Below are 17979 nucleotides of genomic sequence, written 5' to 3' on the forward strand. Positions count from 1 at the left end.
TATCTTATAAAAGCTTTCAAACTGGCCTAGTGTGCGCGTCCACGTGACGCAAAGCTCTCGACGCCACGTGCCCTATCTCCTTTATGCGTTTTCCCTCTTGCTATCGGCACTATCTTGGAATTGTGGTCGTGCGACGACTGGTTATTGTCCTTTTAACTCTTGAGTCGAGGAGTGGAGGAGTCGAGGCTGTCGGGATTTCCGGCCGAACGATGCAAATACTTCACCGGAAACAACAGCGAAGAAGACCAGGCGGCGCCACCTCCGAACACAATTGTTTCAGCGCGTCCTCCCCCCGTAGGGGTGCACTCGATGAATTATTAATGTTAGAGTCAATTAAGGCGAGACTGTTGCCACCGTAAGTAAGTTTTTATGGTTATTTTTGCCGTTAATGATATTTTATTCAGTGGACGAGCGTGTGTTTCGCCAGGATAGATATTTTCCAGTCGAGGGATAATTAAATTTGCAGGAATTAAAGTATTTGGAGGAGGAAAACTGGGAGGGAGGGAGAAGTGGACCACGGCCGGTCGGATTCGAGTCTAATTGCCTCGGGAAATTTAACAGGACCATATTGTCTCGCATTACAATTGTTAATTCCACTATAAATTCATAGCGAGCGAGTATTGCCGGAATAGATAAGAGATTACATTAATCTCACATGGATTAGGTGGTGCACAACTGAAATTTCGGGACAAACAATAAATACTAAAATTGCAGATTTATATTTCGCAGTTGGCGGAACGTGATGAGGATAACGGCTCCACTATCATAGATTAAATTGTTCAAAATGTCTGGAAATGCATATTGAAATTTATTTTTAAATGGCGATGGCGAATTCTATTCAGATGAAGTTAAAACAATATCATCCATGGCTAATTTTTCTGCTTTAATTCTGACCTTTTCTAGAAAAAATTATAGCTTCAGAAATGTACATTTTAGATGTTCCTTTAGTTATTTCTTAGCAATGTTGAAATATCGACATTCAGTCATGTTTATATCATTTTTTTCCCAAAGAAATTATTTTGTGTGGGATTTTGGGTGAAAAATAAAAATTCCGTTGCTAGTTGGTTTGACCTTTAAAAATTGATATTCGAGGAATCACTAGTTCAAAGGTGATACGTATCACATTTTAAAAGTCTCTCCAAATGAGCTAATAAAACAGCAACGAAAATGGTTCTTTGTTCCTTTTAATGAAATAAAATTGAGCTGTCCGAGTTTTTTTCGAAAAGCTCAAGGGGAAAGAAAATATTTCCATTAATCTATACAGCATAGTAAAACTTGGTGGATCCCACGTTACGAATGAATTACGAGGGCAGTCCCATAAAGAATTAGCCTGATAGGAATGCTTGTACAATAAAACAAAAAGTATCTACTATTTTTCAATATAATCTCCCTCGACTGTAACACATTTTTCACAACGATTAATTAAAAACCCTCAAGAAAATACTCTGGAGGTTTGCCCTCAAAATGCTCCAAAACAGCGGACTGCAACTCATCATTGGTCTCAAATTTTCTCCCACGAAGTTTTTTTTTCAAAACTGAAAATACATAGGGCCATATCGGCACTATAAGGTCAATTTCTGGGAAAACGGGGTCTCGCACAGCACCCTCCTGCAGCAGCACGCCACGGGCAAGTTTCCCTCGTCGTTTATCTTTAATTTCTTGTCGCAACCTATGCAGCAAGGAAGCGTAATATGTCCCATTGACAGCAGTACTACGCTCTTTAAAATCAATAAGGAAAATACCCTGCCAATTCCAAAATATTTTTGGGTTAATTTTGACACCTTTGCTTTTTTTGGGGGTGCCTCACCCTTATCGCACCACTCCATGGATTACCGATTGCTTTCAGGATCATAATAAAGAACCATTGTTTCGTCTCCAGAGCTCTAATAGTATATTAAAATGTAAGATGCAGAAGGCATCTATTCAAGCACGAATTTGAAATTCCGAAACGAGCCGAAATGAGTGGTTGAAGGACCTTCTGCAACGAATCTTTTATACTATTTTTTATATTTTGCAGGTTTATACCATTTTATAAATAAAAAAATAAAAATTTTAAATGTAGGGAATTTTGCGGTGGTTGGTGACATTTTTTATGTGGCATAATTTTAGCTGGCTGTGAAAAAAATTAATTTAAAACGTCAGATTTTTTTTATTTTCGCATTTGATGTTTGAAAATGAATGCTGAAGAAAGTTTATCACTAACTTAGCCGCAAATTAGGCAAATTGCACAAAAGACGTTAGAAAATTTACTGCCGGAGAAGTCTAAATCCCAGAATGAAAATTAAACATTTTTTTCATTGTTATTTATTAATTTGCTTTGTTCTCTGCGAGATTTATTTTTTGACGTCTGTCAGTTGACACTTCACGCTACCAACATCAATACAGTAAATTTCACTAGTCTATTCTAACACGCCAACGACCTATTAAAGCACTCAAATAACGTCATTTGGGTGCTAGAACAGACAAAATAGAAAAAAATGCTTTAGCATATCGCACACGTTCCTGCTTCTGAACTGGGTAAAGAAATTTTGGGACTCATTTTGCACTATTTTTCTTAAACAAAGATGATTAAGGAGAGTACGATGTACGGTAGTTTTGAAAAGGTCTAACCTTTCGGCAATCTCCCTTATCTTCAATCGTCGGTCACTCAAAACCTCCTGTTCGATGTGGTTGATTGTTTCCGGAGTGAACACTTCAACAGGACGACCCTCATTTTGCACATCTTCAACCGATTCTCTGTCAACCCAAAATTCGTTGACTAAGTTTTCTACTGCGGCATATGAAGGGGCAGAATCACCGTAAACCTTGTCGAAAGGTTATTTGATTTCGGCAGGGGATTGACCCTCTTTGGACAAAAATTTTATTACGTTGGGGTAGAAAATTGTTTGGATTTTGAAAAAGTTGAGAACAACGTGTTCTTTCTACAGTGTGGAATAAAATGATTTACATCTAGTTATCTTTACATTACCCTTGTAAAAATACGAAATGCTGCTCTACAAAAAAAGAAAGCCTAACCTCAAAATATATATCCAAATTCCAAATGTGATTTATTGCGAAGGGATGATATGAACGCAAAGTTAAGATTGAAATTAAAAAGGAGCTAACAAAAGCAAGTCACAGCTAGTGTTGAAAGTGGCCACCAACGTTTGTTAATTCTATTTAGTAACAATTGTCAATTCGATTGATGACATTTATTGACAGAACTAATAGTTCGGCACTTCGAAAAAAAAAAGTAGAGCGGTACAGGAAAATTTACATGTGCAAAAATTCCAAAGGTAACTAGATGTAAATCATTTTATTCCACACTGTAAATTTATAACTTGACAATTAAATCATGGAGAAACGTCAAACTTTAGGCATAAACAAATGAAAGTTTAAGGCATATGCCACTATACATTTTGTAACTGAACTGAGTTTCTTAATAGCTCAGGTCAGGTCAGGTCAGGTCAGATCAGGTAATTGATTATGGGACAGCCCTCCTAATCAAGTCTGAGTATTTTCCAAATTGTCTGAAATTATACAAGTTTTTCCGCTTTTTAAAAGGAGATCCAAATCAAATAACAAATTAAAAACCCATTTCTATTATGTCTGTCATCAGTAAAATATTTGGAGCAGCTCTGCAGAAATAAATTTGCGATTATTTTCAAATAACAACTTCTACATCGAATCACAGTTAGAATTCAGATAACTTCTCTTGAAAAATGATTACACAGGGTCATTATAAATGAGTGTCCCATCGCAGTTGGCGTTGAAAACCCACACTAATTTTGGATGTGCCGCCAGTCTCGCAACGTTAGACAAACTAGTAGACAGATTTCCAGGAGCACCACCTAGGCCGTGATTTATATACAGGGAATGGCAGGACTGACACCCCACAGAAGACTGGCAAATTCGTGGGATTATGCTGAAACGTAAATTAAAAACTATATTTTTTTTACTCTCAAAATAAGCGAGAAAAGACATTGCGAAATTGACCAATCAGACGAGAATACCGTCGAGGACTTAATTGGTCGCTACGCAATCGAATATTATCGAACCGCGCGAATCTTTTTATAACCAAATGGTCCACTGCTTTTTTTCACAGATGTTTGTGTCATCATGACAATTTAAACATTTTAATTTGTCATTGTGTTTTCTCAAGATCTGAAATCGTGTTGCAAAACTCTGCCGAGATGTATTCAGCTGCCGATTATGTTGAGATGTTGATTATCTTTGGAGAATGCGGATGGAACGCTAGGGAGGCAGCAAGAATTTTTTCTGATCGTTTCCCTGACCGACCTTCTCCTGATCACAAAACAATTTTGAGAGTACTTGCTAGGGCTCAAGAAACAGCGAAAGTTTTGCCGAATCGAAATTGCCGGAGGTGCACGAACCGCACGGACCTTGGCTAATGAAGAAGCGATACTGAATATCGTTGAAGAAGATGGAACTAGGAGTATAAGAGAAATTTCCCAAGAGGTAGATATCTCCAGCAGATCGGTACATCGCGTTTTGAATGAGAAGAGACTTCATCCTTTCCACTATACTCGGGTGCAACATCTCGAACCAGAAGATTACCCTGCTCGAAGATTTTTTTGTGTTTGGTTGTTTAATAAAGCGGCAGAAGTTGAAAATTTTATTTCACGGATCTTATTTTCGGACGAATCAAGTTTTGGTCGGCAGAATCAAAATTTGCATGGCTGGTCGTACTATTGGGCATAGAATACGTTGGTCGTTATTCTTCTATCACTTCAAAACAAATTAATGTAAACCAAGCATTAACGTCAAATCAATAGTGATGACAATTTCAAATTATTGACTTTTCTCTTGTCAAAAATATGGCACCTTCCACCATTCAAAAATTTAGAATCATCTACCTTGTTTCTGGGGGATTGTCCATGGGCCAAATTGCCTTGTGGAAACCTTTTCAATTTTTCCTCCTAGGACTATCTCCTTCAGTTGTCCATTTTTCGGTATTTAACATTTTGCAGTGATGAGTTTGACAGTGACAGTGGTTGACAGTAGTAAAAAATAAGGTTAACCGTCCTAATGCTTGCTTTACAACTTTATGTCAGTCAACTGACTTTGACGACCAAAGTAATTTGTCCCCAATAGTACGATAATCCAAAGGCTAATTATCCGCGTGCATTTCAGCGTTGATTTTCCGTAAATTTGTGGTCAGGACTAGTGGGAGATTCAGTGGTAAGTCAAGATTGTAAAAAATAAAGAAAGCGTGTTTAGGTATTCTTTATTTTCAGATCGGACCTTTTGAATTACCTATGCGTTTACCAGGAGCAGTGTACGCAAACTCCTTAAACATGGAACTGGCTCATTTACTTGAAAATATTCCATTGATTTTTCTCGTAAATCAGTGGTTCCAACATGACGGGGCACCACCCCATTTCAGTCGCAATGTGCAAGGTATTTTGAATCGAATGTGTCCTAATCGTTGGATCGGACGAGATGGTCCACGGCACCTTCCTGCACGATCTCCGGATCACAATCCTCTGGATTTTTGAAGTGAAACTTTTTATGGGAGGGTCTTGAAATTCTGATCGGCAACCTTTTTGTGTGACGAAAAGTGGTGGGGGTAAACACTATTGGGTCGAGTGGGAGCAGTGTCTCTGTCTTTGACACACTCACGGCATTTATCGATAATGTCCTCTCTTTGATTTGGAGGCTTAAAAATGAACAATGAGTTACGCATTTCGATATTGTTTAGTGTTATCGTTGTTGATAATTTAGTTTCTTCATTAAAATATACAACTTTGTTGTGAATATGCTATTTAAAAGTGATTGATGAATAATTACAATGTTTCCCTGTAATACAAAAGTTTCACTTCTATCGTGCGTCTTTACGACACATTCTGTTTTTTTTCTTATGGGGGTACGTGAAAAACGTTGTTTACAACCGACCCATTCATAACGAGGAGGATCTTCGAAGCAGATTACAAGAAGCTTTTGGAACAATTACACCTGAAATGGTCAGGGCCTCTAAATTAAACTTACTACGGCGTGCACAACTGTGTCTCGAAATGAATGGTGGACATTTTGAGCATCTCCTTTAATTCTTCTTTCTTTGAGTTTTGTTTGTGTTTCGCTTTGTTATTATTTGCTTTCGTTCTATTAAACTCGGTTCTTTTTAGAACCACCATTTGTTGTTTGCTTTACGACTTCCGCCCAATAATAAATTTGTATTAATAGTTGCGGGCTATACGATGACAACTTTTATTAAATTTATTGACATTATTCTTAACCTAAATTTTTTGACAGTGCAATAATGTGCTAAATTTGACAATAAAATACAGTCGACCAGATATTTTGATTAGAATTATAATACTTTTGGAAACCAAGCAGCGCCCTCATTTATTCTGTTCTTCTCTAGTTTTTCCGCGCTTGACTAACGGGATTGGTAGATTTGATATGCTTCTAACTCGATTAAAAAAGCAGATAAGAAAAAAGAATCAGTCTTTCCAGTAATGTTATTGCTGTCGGCACAAGTCAGTTTCCTCTGTGGCGTGAGTTGTGTCACATCCAGTATTTTATCAAGTAACGGTTGGTACACTTTTTAACATTGGCAGTTGTCAAATTAATTCAAATTACAAAAGTTGTGAGCCATTCATTTATAATTTTCATTACATATTTATAATAAGATGGAATTAGCACACAAAATTTTTCTTCTTGAAAATTATTTTCGAAGTGGTAGGTTAGGAAACGAACAATATGTTTATTCAATTAATCATTTATACACAGCTTGTAAAACCAATTCGCGCTTGTGTTGACAAATTTCGTGAAACTGGATCAGTAAATCGTAAACCAGGGAGCGGGGCACCTAGAAAAAGAACCGCAGTTTGTATCGCAGATGATCAGCGTCGAATGGAAAACTTACCTAAAAAATCAATTGTGAAACTGTCACAAGAGGTTCAGTTATCTGTAGAAACATACCACACTATCATTGCCATCTCGAACTCCAGGCCTTAAGCCAGACAGCGTGTGACGTCACGAGGAAGGCCAAACGTCAAAATTTGACATTTGTTTACATTTTCAGAAAGTATCAAATACGGTGTTTTAATCATTCTTATGGAAAATTGTGAGATAAGCAAAAGCTTGGTGGCAAGTGTATATAATAGTTTCAGTTGATACCAGGGTATTTACTGTTCATCGAACGTCGCAAAAGACGTTGAAACCTGGGAAGTATTTTTATACACTATCAACATTTTCGTGATTACAAGTCGTTGTAAGGGCAATTTAGTTGAAACTATATTTGCTACACATATAATTAAGATGTATGAAGCATTTGTTGTGATTTGGTGTTATTTAAATGATTCACAAAGTAAAAATTACGAAAAAACAATAAATACACAAACTTAACCTCACTTGTAAATGACAATTTTCGCGTCATTAATGGCATTTAACTCCACGAGGCAGTAATTGTAAAGCCTAAACACATCGTTCTACTAAAAAAAAAGAGTTCTAACCAAAAATTTTACTGTTTTTATTAAATTCTGGAGGTTTAATGCGTTTTTCGATGAAGCCTTTACTGTGACGTCACGATCAAAAACAATTGCTGCCTTAAGGCTTTGTGTTCTATCTAGATGGCAATGACACTATACTAAAGAAAGATCTACAGTTATACAGGGTTATTAACGATAGGGGTACTTCTGAATTTTTATTTTGCCCCAACCAACAATACCAATGGCAGTAACTACTAAATCAAATGTGTTATTTCTTTTAAATTAGAAATCAAAGTAAGTTGGATAGACTTGTCAGAAAAGTCAGATTGGCAGATACATGTATTTAATCAAAATTCAACAAATAAATGAACGAATTAAGTTAATGTAAAAGGACTTGTAAACGTCCGCAGCGGCGACAGAATTCTTTCCACACTCTCCATAAATGAGGAGCATGTCAGTCTTTCTGTCGTTATTGTAAAAACAAATTTTTCGAATTGACAAAGATTTTTTGCTTTAACGTCAAAGAGACAGGACTAAAAGCCATCATGGATTCAGTTATAATTATTTTCAACGTTTGAAATCAAGATATTGTTGCAATGTGTGTAATGAGTTGCGGCAAAAAGAAATTCAGAAATATCCCTGTCGTGAATAACCCTGTATGCATACAAAATTCAAGCAGTGGAACTCAGTTATTTTTGGAAAACAATGACATCTCGATAAGTGCTTTTTTTCAGACGAGGTGTGGTTCCATCTTTCAGGATGTTTAAAGAAATGCAACATGAGAATATGGTCTGCAGAAAGTCCCTATGAATTTTTGTGGAAACTCCTTTACACCTACAAAAAATTGGTGTTTGGCTAGCGGTTTCGAGAAGGTGAATCATCGAACCAATATTTTTGAACCCAGCCGTAACTGCTGTAAGATACCGCAATGATTTATTAGAACCCTTTCTCAACGAGTTACATGACGATGAACTTACCGAAGGGTATTTTCAGCAAGATAATGCTACAGCACATTCCGCTCGTCAAACAATTGCTACTTAAAAGAATTCTTTGACACGCGAGTAGTGGAATTTTCTGCAAGGTCTCGAGATCTTACAATAATGGACTACTTTGTTTATCGACACAAAAGTACAGTTTTCAGAAGCACACGTCACATATCGAAGAACTTTGTGAGGCTATTAGAGATATTTGTGCTAACATAACACCCCATCAATTGAAAAACGTATTTGACAACATGAAGCACTGAGTTTGTTTGTGTATTCAAACTGAAGGACATTTTAAACATTTGCTTTAAGAATAAATATTTTCTCTTGAATTTTGCGTTTCCTCTATAAATTTTTATGTGACGATAAACACGTGTACTGTGCTGTCAAATGCCAATGATGTGCTGTTTTTAAAAATTGCATGTTGCCAACTTCATAATAGGTATAAAATCACAGCCTACTCTAATTCCGAATTTATTTGAAGGCACGGTATTTGGTTGCCTTCTTGAAATAAACTAGGCAAAAATGAATAGGCAATTTTTTCATTTTTGAATTTTTTATAAATACAGTTTAAAATTTGTAATGAAGTGTGTTAGAAATATATTAATATACACATCAAATGTAATGTTTCAAGCACCTGTAACATTTTAAATTTATCCAGTGTTTAAGAATACGTGGGAGCATTGGGGCAATTATTTTGCTTTCCATGAAAAATTGTGGAATTCCCTATTCATTTTTGGCTAGTTTATATTCATTATGTTTATTCAAGAGATACTTTACTAAAGAATTTGCAAATATTATTTTAAATACAGTGAAAACAAAAATTGACAAAAATTAAAAAGCCTCATACGTGCCAAAAAGTAAAAGTCATTTCTGAAAAACAGCCTTTTTTTCAAGTTAAATTTATTCTAAATTCCAACCAAATGAACAATAAGTTATGTATTTTAAATGACACATTTTATTAAATTCTCACAAATTTTAGGTTACACGATGCCACAGTAAATCAACAAAATAAATGTATCCAAAGCAAACAATTTTAATCTATTTTATATTGTTCAACTTGCAAAGAAAACATTCTAAAGGAACATTTGTTCGTTTTATTCCCGTCCCAATTTTTTTTCCAAAAGTCCAATAAAAAGATTTCAATACAATTTACTGGTCCTTGCTGTCAATATAAATTTTATTTGTAGCATTGGTACCTCGAGAACCTGTGAATAAACATTACTCCATGTTGCTCCACACAACGTTCAACTACACTAAAAAAAATGTATCCACACTTTCTGACTCATTAATTATCCACCTCTCAAAAATCACGTCTTCACAATTTGTTGAACACATTTCTCTCGAATAACTCGGTGGCGCTCCATCGATTTACATGCTTCCTTTACATGTCGAGCTTTTTTAATTAATTCCTTTGGAGGGGTCGGACGCGGAAAATATTTCCGACCATCTCGTGATCGGCATTTCAATTTGCGGTTTTTAATGGAAACCTGCGGAAGAGACTTTTTCTACAACGCTTGCTCGAATTAATCCCCGGAGGTGGGGCGGTCAACACGATAATTATGATAATTCCGGGCGATTGAGAAATTTCTCCAGCCCGGATTTCATTTAATAACAGGGGACAAATTTTTACGTTGCAATTTTAAATATCGAGGCGGGGAATGGGCCAGGTTATTAGAGAAGACGATCAGAGGGAGACAAAAACTGAAACGTTTCACCAAAGACGCGAACTCGAAGATAGAAAATTTGTGGCAAAAATGTTAACAACACAACGAAACTGAATCTAAAATACTTCAAGGAGATGGATTAGAAATCATCGAAAAAATTTTTGTTTCCACCTTCTAAGTAAATGACAGTTTACAGGCATTTTTGGTAACTAAGTAAATGGGTAGTTACGGATAGAGTCCTGTAATATTTTAGATGCTCATCAAAAAATAATTGGACGAATTGAACTGAAGGTGGAAATATAAGTTTGTACGCAACTCGCTTAGCAATTAATCTTTACTGGGCTTACTGGCTTATGGAGACTCGTTCCTTACGTCACTCGTCCCACAAAAGCCTACTCGTCAGATTAATTTACTAAACGCGTCACATAAATAACTATTATCATGACGGAATTTTGTATGTAGATGTTAACCCGGCGCATCCATCATTTTTGCAAATAATAATTATCTTACTAATAAAGTTTTCAACGTTGTATCTTCAGTTGTGTATCCATTCTCCGAAAATGTAACCCTGGCTTGACAAGTTTTTGTTGCATAATGCACAAGCCTTATCACTTTTCCAGATAGATTACACGTTTGCAAGGGTGGTAACAACACTCACAACAAAACTCTCTCCCTCACCCTGGCGAAAGGTCATTTTTAGGCCACCCTTATCGATTCACTTTAAAAAATTAATTACAAAGTTGACATTATCAACACCTGGTCTAAAATTAGCTTGTCGCCACTTTCCAGATTGTGCTGTGCCAACATTCGACGAACTCTTCACAACTCCGCTAAGATTGTTTTCTGAAGGAAAGCTCATGCACACTGAAAGACCGAATAATTTCGAAACGCCATTACAAGCTTTACAAGATTTAAATCAATTTTTTCAAAGACTTTTACATCGGATAATACGCTATTTTACTGCGTTTTATTATAATCCAGTAAACTGCAGCCGCAGCAAGTTGAAAGTACAAGATTGGCCGTAATTTTAAGCTTATAATGGAGATCAAAGGAAATTCCAAATAGTCGAGAGGAAAATTCAAAAATGGAATTGTGTGTGCAGTTGGGATCAAGAAAATCCGTGTTTTTCGTAACGGAAAACTGTAAAATAACGTGAAATTAATATCTCATTAAAGAACGAAATAATCCCTCAAATCTTCGCGACCAAGAAAAAGTAAAGCCCGTGTTTTAATTAGATGAATATTTTAAGTAAATAAAATCCTAATTAATTTTATGTTCCTCCATTTTCTTAAATTTTGCTACCATAAATTTAATTGCTTTGTCCGGATACGTCGTACTAAACCCCGACATTTAATGCCGTTTAAAAAAATATAAAAACGCCCGTTAGTGTCATAATTGGGCATTTGTAAAAATATTGTTTTTACTTTTAGATATAGCAGGGAGAGGCAGAGCACACAAGAGCCACCTCACGTTCTGGCTCCGGAGTAAAAGCACAAAACGATTTAATGTTGCGATTTTTTCCGGCAGACATAATGTTTCACCGTTTTCTTTAATCCGGTGCAGCATCCGATGTAAAATGAAACGTACAAACACGGTCTGAATTTTGATTAACGAGTCCACAGATGCGATCTGGCCTGTGTACACGACCGACCGACACGATCGCACCAAAACTTGTTCAAATATTAGAGGAGTGAGTCGATTTTAAGCGAAGTTGTGCGCCCCAGCTGGTCCGCAATAATTATCAATCCGAAAGAAAATCCCACCGTCACTCAAAAATAATGAAGTTTCCCATTTTCTCGAAGCTTTACACATGCAAATGGGCTCCGTTCGTAATTTAGCACACCCCATGGAAGATATTTATTTAATATAAGAGAGCGTTTATTAAAATGGGTCTTGGCACGGCGTTAATGGTGCTCCTACGCCGCACCTCCCTATTTATCACGACTTCTTCCTCCTTATTTATTATAATTACGGGGCGATAAAACAAAATTCTGAGGGACCGGGGTTGCATCGACCCCGGCGTTTAATACACATTAAAGACAAATTAAACATTTTTTTATAAGTAAATGGAATCTAAAGAAAAAAGCAAGAGCATGTTTCTGTTTCCTCCTAACTAGGAGGGCAGGTTGCTATAGACTCTTCCAAGACTTTTTAGCCAAAACGGAACGCACAACGCGTTTGACCACAGTGCTCAGTACATAGTCTGCAAGTTTTCATTCCCCTCCGAAGGGGGGCGGGCTGCTGAGCCTTTTCAGCCACACTGACGGGAAGATTCGGGATGGGTGAGGATGGGTGCGGAACGAAGGTGGTAGGTACTGAGAGGTTGATACTGACCCAGCATTCGCCTTATCTGTGATATGAGACATACAACGATGTGATGGTGTGGGGAAACCTCTGAAAAAAACCCACACCTGGTCAGGCGGCACCGGGGTTAGAACCCGGAACCTCCCGAATGTAAAGTGTCGCGCTAGGCGCTTGGCCACAGTACTCGGTTACATAGTGTTGCTAGCTTGGTGGTATTTATATACAATGGAAAAGGTGGGGGGAGTAGGGAAATGGTGGGAGAATGAGAGGGGGAAAGACTGCTGCGAGGAGTAAGTACTTTGGAAGTCTGCGTAATCGATGTGTATGGTTGAGATTTGGAGTGAGTGTGACGTGTACGCGCTGTTTAGAATTCTCATATATTCGTTTGGTTTTCTGCCTGGGCAAAGGAACTTTGTAAACGCATAAAACAAAAAGAGTCGATATAGGTACAGCTTTGAAGGCGCACGGAGCGGAATAATATCAATATTTTGTAAATGTTATTGACATTTGCATGCAAAAGAATCGAGAAAACCAACAAATCGCTGGCGGCGGTGAAAACGTGCCGCGAAGACGATCCGCTTCATCCAATTACAATAACGCTGACGTATGAAAACTCCGCCAAGAAACAACATTAAAATTTCCATAAAGCTGTTACAGCTGGATTACGAGTCGGTGGAAACGCCGCCTCATCCCGGCAATATTTCAAAATTGGAAGAAAACACCGAAAACAGGGATAATCAGCGGCCCGGCTACCTGTCGAGTGCGGCCGCCCCAGGTGGCGGCGTCGGCGCCGATTTTTCTTCGTTTTGTTTGAAAATCACACGGCGGCGGCGAAATCGAATTTGCATTCGTGCCCGTGCGTCCCCTAATCAAATAAAGGGGCCCAATATTTAATCCCTCGCGACTCCACGTTGAAAAAACGGGGGTGGGGGATGGGGGCGGCGAGATTCGTTCACTTTTACTGCCGTTTTAACTGTCTGTTTTCTCCTCTTCGACATCAAAGCCTGACGTGGAATTCCTACAAATTGGACTGCAAGAAGGAATTCGAAAACAACAACCGTCGGCTCGGATCGAAATCGGCAAAGTGCTTAATGAAAAATAAATGTTTTCCTTCGATTTCTACGCCGGAGAATGCAAGAAGCGAAACAATTATTTATAAGCGAGACCTACGGGGAGGGAAAATATTAATTCGATTTGCAGAGATGCCAAGAATATCGCACAAATGTACTCCCAAAAATCTAAACTACTTTTATTTATATAAATTCATAACAGCATATGATTTTTTTTTAATATCGGCAAGAATAAAAATGGAAAGCTCTCATTAGACTTATGAGAAACTCCTTTACGTCTCAGCTATTTGTCAACGATCCATTTCCCCACTAATGGGTGGCGTGGCTTCATTTTGTGCTCTGCGTCGACCCACAGTTACTTGACTACGATGCACACTGGCGGAACTTCCCCGACTATGAGAACCCCAAGGAACGAATAATTGCTTATCATAATGTATGCTGTGGGAAAATCCCAAAAAAAATCTACATCTGGGATTCGGACTCGACACCTCCCAAATGCAAACTAAACACCTTAAACGGTTGATCAGAATGTTCGGTGCACTAGTAATGATAAATTAATTCGGCGTGAATGCCATCATTATTAAAAATACTTGCTGTCTCTTGTTCCTTAATATTTTTTTCAAAATCCTTCCATCAAAAAATTATGATTAAAGCACTGGAATAAAACGATTATCCTTAACGCAAAACCGGAGGTAATGAAGCCGCCTTCAAGTACATAAACTGCAAGCCGGAAAACAATTTCTGTAGGAATTTTTGGGCGGCGGCGTGTTCGTTCCGCATTATTCTCTTGTAATTTTTCCATCACTGACAAGCCTAATAAACATGTAAATTTCTATTTAAGACACGCAAGGAAATCGTCTCGATTTAAATTTAAATAGAACCTAAAACAGGACACGCCATCTCCTCCTCGACGTCAACTACAAAGGAACATAAGTGTCACGCCGGTTTTAATTTTATCAGAAACTCGATAAAAAAACGAACGAAACTAAATCGCCGGGGATAAAGGCGCCGAGATAACGAGGCTTTATGTTTTTATGCGTGCCACATTCCACCGCTCGCCTTGTAATTCTATTCAAGATGCAGCGCTGCATCCGGCACACTTACCAAGAGCTGGAGAGCCCTTCCGGGCTTGTCGCAGCGCTCGTAAACATCGTGTCCACCCACAAGCCCCCTGTTCTACTTTTACAACAAGTTCTGGCCAGGTGACATGAATCTAGACAGAAATTCTCCTAAAAATATTCTTCATATTTGTTGCTCTACTGATCCTCACAATATTGCATTTGCAAGTCACTGTTCGTTCACAAATCCAAAATGATCTGTGGAGGTGTTGGATTTTCTCATGAGCTGTGACCTTGGAAATATCTGGATGAAGGCGAATGTGTTTCTCATGGCGAATCGTTTTGCAAAGCAAGGTTGTATGTTTGGTTGCCTATCCATCCAGAAATATTATAACTGTAACAGATCAGTGATCACCAATAAAACTTGGAATTTTCTGGTTACTCGGGTGTCCCGCAAGGTCCTGTTTTAGGACCAAGATCGTTTTGTCTTGTCTTGTTTGTGCCAACGGTGATTTAGAATAATGTGCTGACACATATTTAATCGCAATTCAGATTAATTTAAATAATGCCGATCGTCAAATCCCGTGGCAATTTTTTGATAAAACCGAATTTGGCGGTGCTGCCACCCCCGACCAGCCTGTTTAATTCTGATATGTCTCTGGTGTATTCCGCAGCGCGGCTCGTTTTATGACAGACAGAAACAGATTGAGTTACATAACAATGTAGCAACATATTTATGAACAACGGACGTTAAATGAGTCAAACAGTCGACGTCCTCTTTGTCTGTCGAGCGCATAAAACATCATAATAACATTCGTTTTGTGCATTAAAATTAATACCTTGAAACGGACTATTTTAATGCCGACAAAAAGCGGACCACCTTTCATGTCTTCATTAGCCGCCCCCCGTCAAACTTTCAACAGGTAATTCTATCCGCCCTTCTGTATTCACGGTTATGTGTGCGGTTGGCGGGGGGTTTTAATGGAATTTTCGAAATGGAGCAAAACGGAACACGTCTGTTTGTGGCGAAATTTTCAAGAAATTCCATTAATAACGGAGAAACTAATAAACGGAGGTCTCGGAGAGTAATAAGCTGGGAATATTGTGATGCTGGAAGGTTAATAAATGGGTGAACGCGTGGCATCGACGGTAAAAAGCAGAATTCGCAAACAGATATTTGATTGAATTAATTTCGAGACGTCGACAATTAGGGAGATTGATACGAGATGAGGAGGAAGGAGAGAAAGAGATTTTCGGGGGAAATTCCAACAGGTCCGGCTCCAAAGTATCACAATTATAAAATCTAGGATGCTTGCAAATACGGAATAAATAAAAGTGGAAGTAGGTAAAGTTATAAAGATAATACAGGGTAATTCACGAGTAATGAGTCTAATAAAATTTGTGAAGCAACCAACAATACATGAACTCCATACGACTAAAGATTATTAAGTTATGCAATTATTTCACATAATGATTTTGATTAAATTTGACATGTTGATGATGTTTTATAAATTAAAATATGTATTTATAAATCCACATAATTTGTGCAAATGTAATGTTGGTTGCATCACACATTTCCTTAGGCTCATTATTACTCCTGAATCACCTGTTATAAAGAAATCTCGAGTTTCTTGGAATTATGTGTAGATTAAGTTATAATAGAACTTGTTTCAAGTGCTCTTAAGAAGCTTAATTTGTCTAACTCAAATTGATATCATAAATACTGTCGCTAAAAAAATTTCTTAATCTCGAAATGGTATACTTTGACGGGTTTGAGTATTTATCACAAGAACGGGATAGTTTACAGTAAAAAAATTAGTTGAGTGTTTATTTGTATTCTGTTCCTGTCACCCACAAAATTGGTAATAACTATTCGAGCGGTGGTTCAACTAGTTGCAATAGTCATAAATAGAACGCTTGTTTTATGCGGAGAGTTGGCCGTTCGTTTCCAATTTGACAGTGTGCCGTAAAATATTAATAGATTGCAGTGCTCATTTGATAGAATTTTGAAACAGGATGTCTAGGATTAAAAGCACGTTAAATGAAAATATTTACGTAATTAATGAATACCAAAAAAATTCGGCTTGTATGTCCGTATGTGAAAAATTAATGTTTTTATTCGTTTACATTCCTGCTTTGTTATATTGACATTTTGATTAATTAAAATGAAGTGTGTGTTTTGGGAAATACTGAACTAAATCGAGTATTCAATTATTTATATAAGTACTTGATTTTTTTGGTAAAATAAACAATACATACAGTGTGTCCAAAAAGTCTGGAAACACCTATTGTTTTTATAACATAACTTTTTCAAGGTCATCGAAAAGACCAAAAAGAAAATATCAGCAGAAAGCTTTTTTAAAACACTAATTGACCTGTCTTTAAATTTTTTTCAAAAATTATGCGTTACGTTTTCATTTGGGTGTTTCCAGACTTTTTGGACACACTGTATATGTTTGACGAGTTTGCAGATTAATTTTCCTGTTCTACATTCATTCTCTCGTTCGCATTGATTCATTCATTCATGCAGTGATTTTTTTTTAAATTGAGTGTCCATAAATGAATGTGGGATCCTAGTAGGCGTTGAAAGTTTGGAAAAGTTTTACCTAGAAATTTGAAGAAAGTACATCGGATAGCGTTGTAGACTTTACTTGTGCGATTTATACGAACCAACAAAACTCACCCCTAAATAGACACAAAGCTATTTCGCTAACGAAACAAATATTTTTGAGTGTTTGAACAAACTTCCCTCCGCCCAAACTTCATCATTTAATTAACAACTGTCCAACAAAACTGTAAGAATTCATTTAAAGCTGTAGCAAGTTCGGAAAACGCCCAGAACAAACGAAACTGATGTTTAAGGTGTCGGCATTCGTTCGTTTCGTAATTAGTGCACCCCAACTCTTTGCATTTGGCAAGTGAATAAAACACCCCGTCACTTGCACCACGTCACAACACAGTTTGTTCACTTTCAGTGTTTTCAGTTTTGGATTCGACGTCCACCAACTGCATCTGTTTAATTAGGGCTCCTCTGACATAACTGATCGTAAAGTCCCGAATATATTCATGGAGTGAAACAACTATTCGCTCTACCGGGTTTATAATAACGACGGTGTAATTAATTGAAACATTTCATCACTGCCGGACGATATTTCGAATGAACGTACACAAATTCGACGAATGTATAAAGCCTCTGGTACTAAAAGTGCATAGATTAGGGGTGGTGCGTTGCCGGGGTTCTCGCATAATAGTGAATATTAAAGCTCGTTTTTCATGTGTGATTCGGGATGTATGTAAATGTTCAAAATTAGTTGTGTATTCCATCCAGGGTGGTTCTAATCTAAATTATGGTATGCTGATGTAATTACTTATTCTCCTCCATTTCTGTGTTCTCCTTCACTAAATCCATTATTTAGGTGATATACTGTGAGGATCCTGAGGGAACTTGGAATTGCTCGTCATTG

At 37.4% G+C, this 17979-nt stretch overlaps 1 long non-coding RNA gene across 1 annotated transcript; it reads right to left on the minus strand.

Annotated features, from left to right (window-relative positions):
- Positions 1 to 5256: 5256 nt before the first annotated feature.
- On the minus strand, positions 5257 to 14900 carry LOC138138907 (uncharacterized). The gene is made up of 3 exons (XR_011162147.1): positions 14562 to 14900; positions 6869 to 9906; positions 5257 to 6811 (listed from the first exon to the last, which is right to left on the minus strand). It is a non-coding gene; the product is annotated as an uncharacterized lncRNA (long non-coding RNA).
- Positions 14901 to 17979: the final 3079 nt, after the last annotated feature.

The sequence above is a fragment of the Tenebrio molitor genome, chromosome 9, assembly GCF_963966145.1.
Source record: "Tenebrio molitor chromosome 9, icTenMoli1.1, whole genome shotgun sequence".
Classification (NCBI taxonomy): domain Eukaryota; kingdom Metazoa; phylum Arthropoda; class Insecta; order Coleoptera; family Tenebrionidae; genus Tenebrio; species Tenebrio molitor.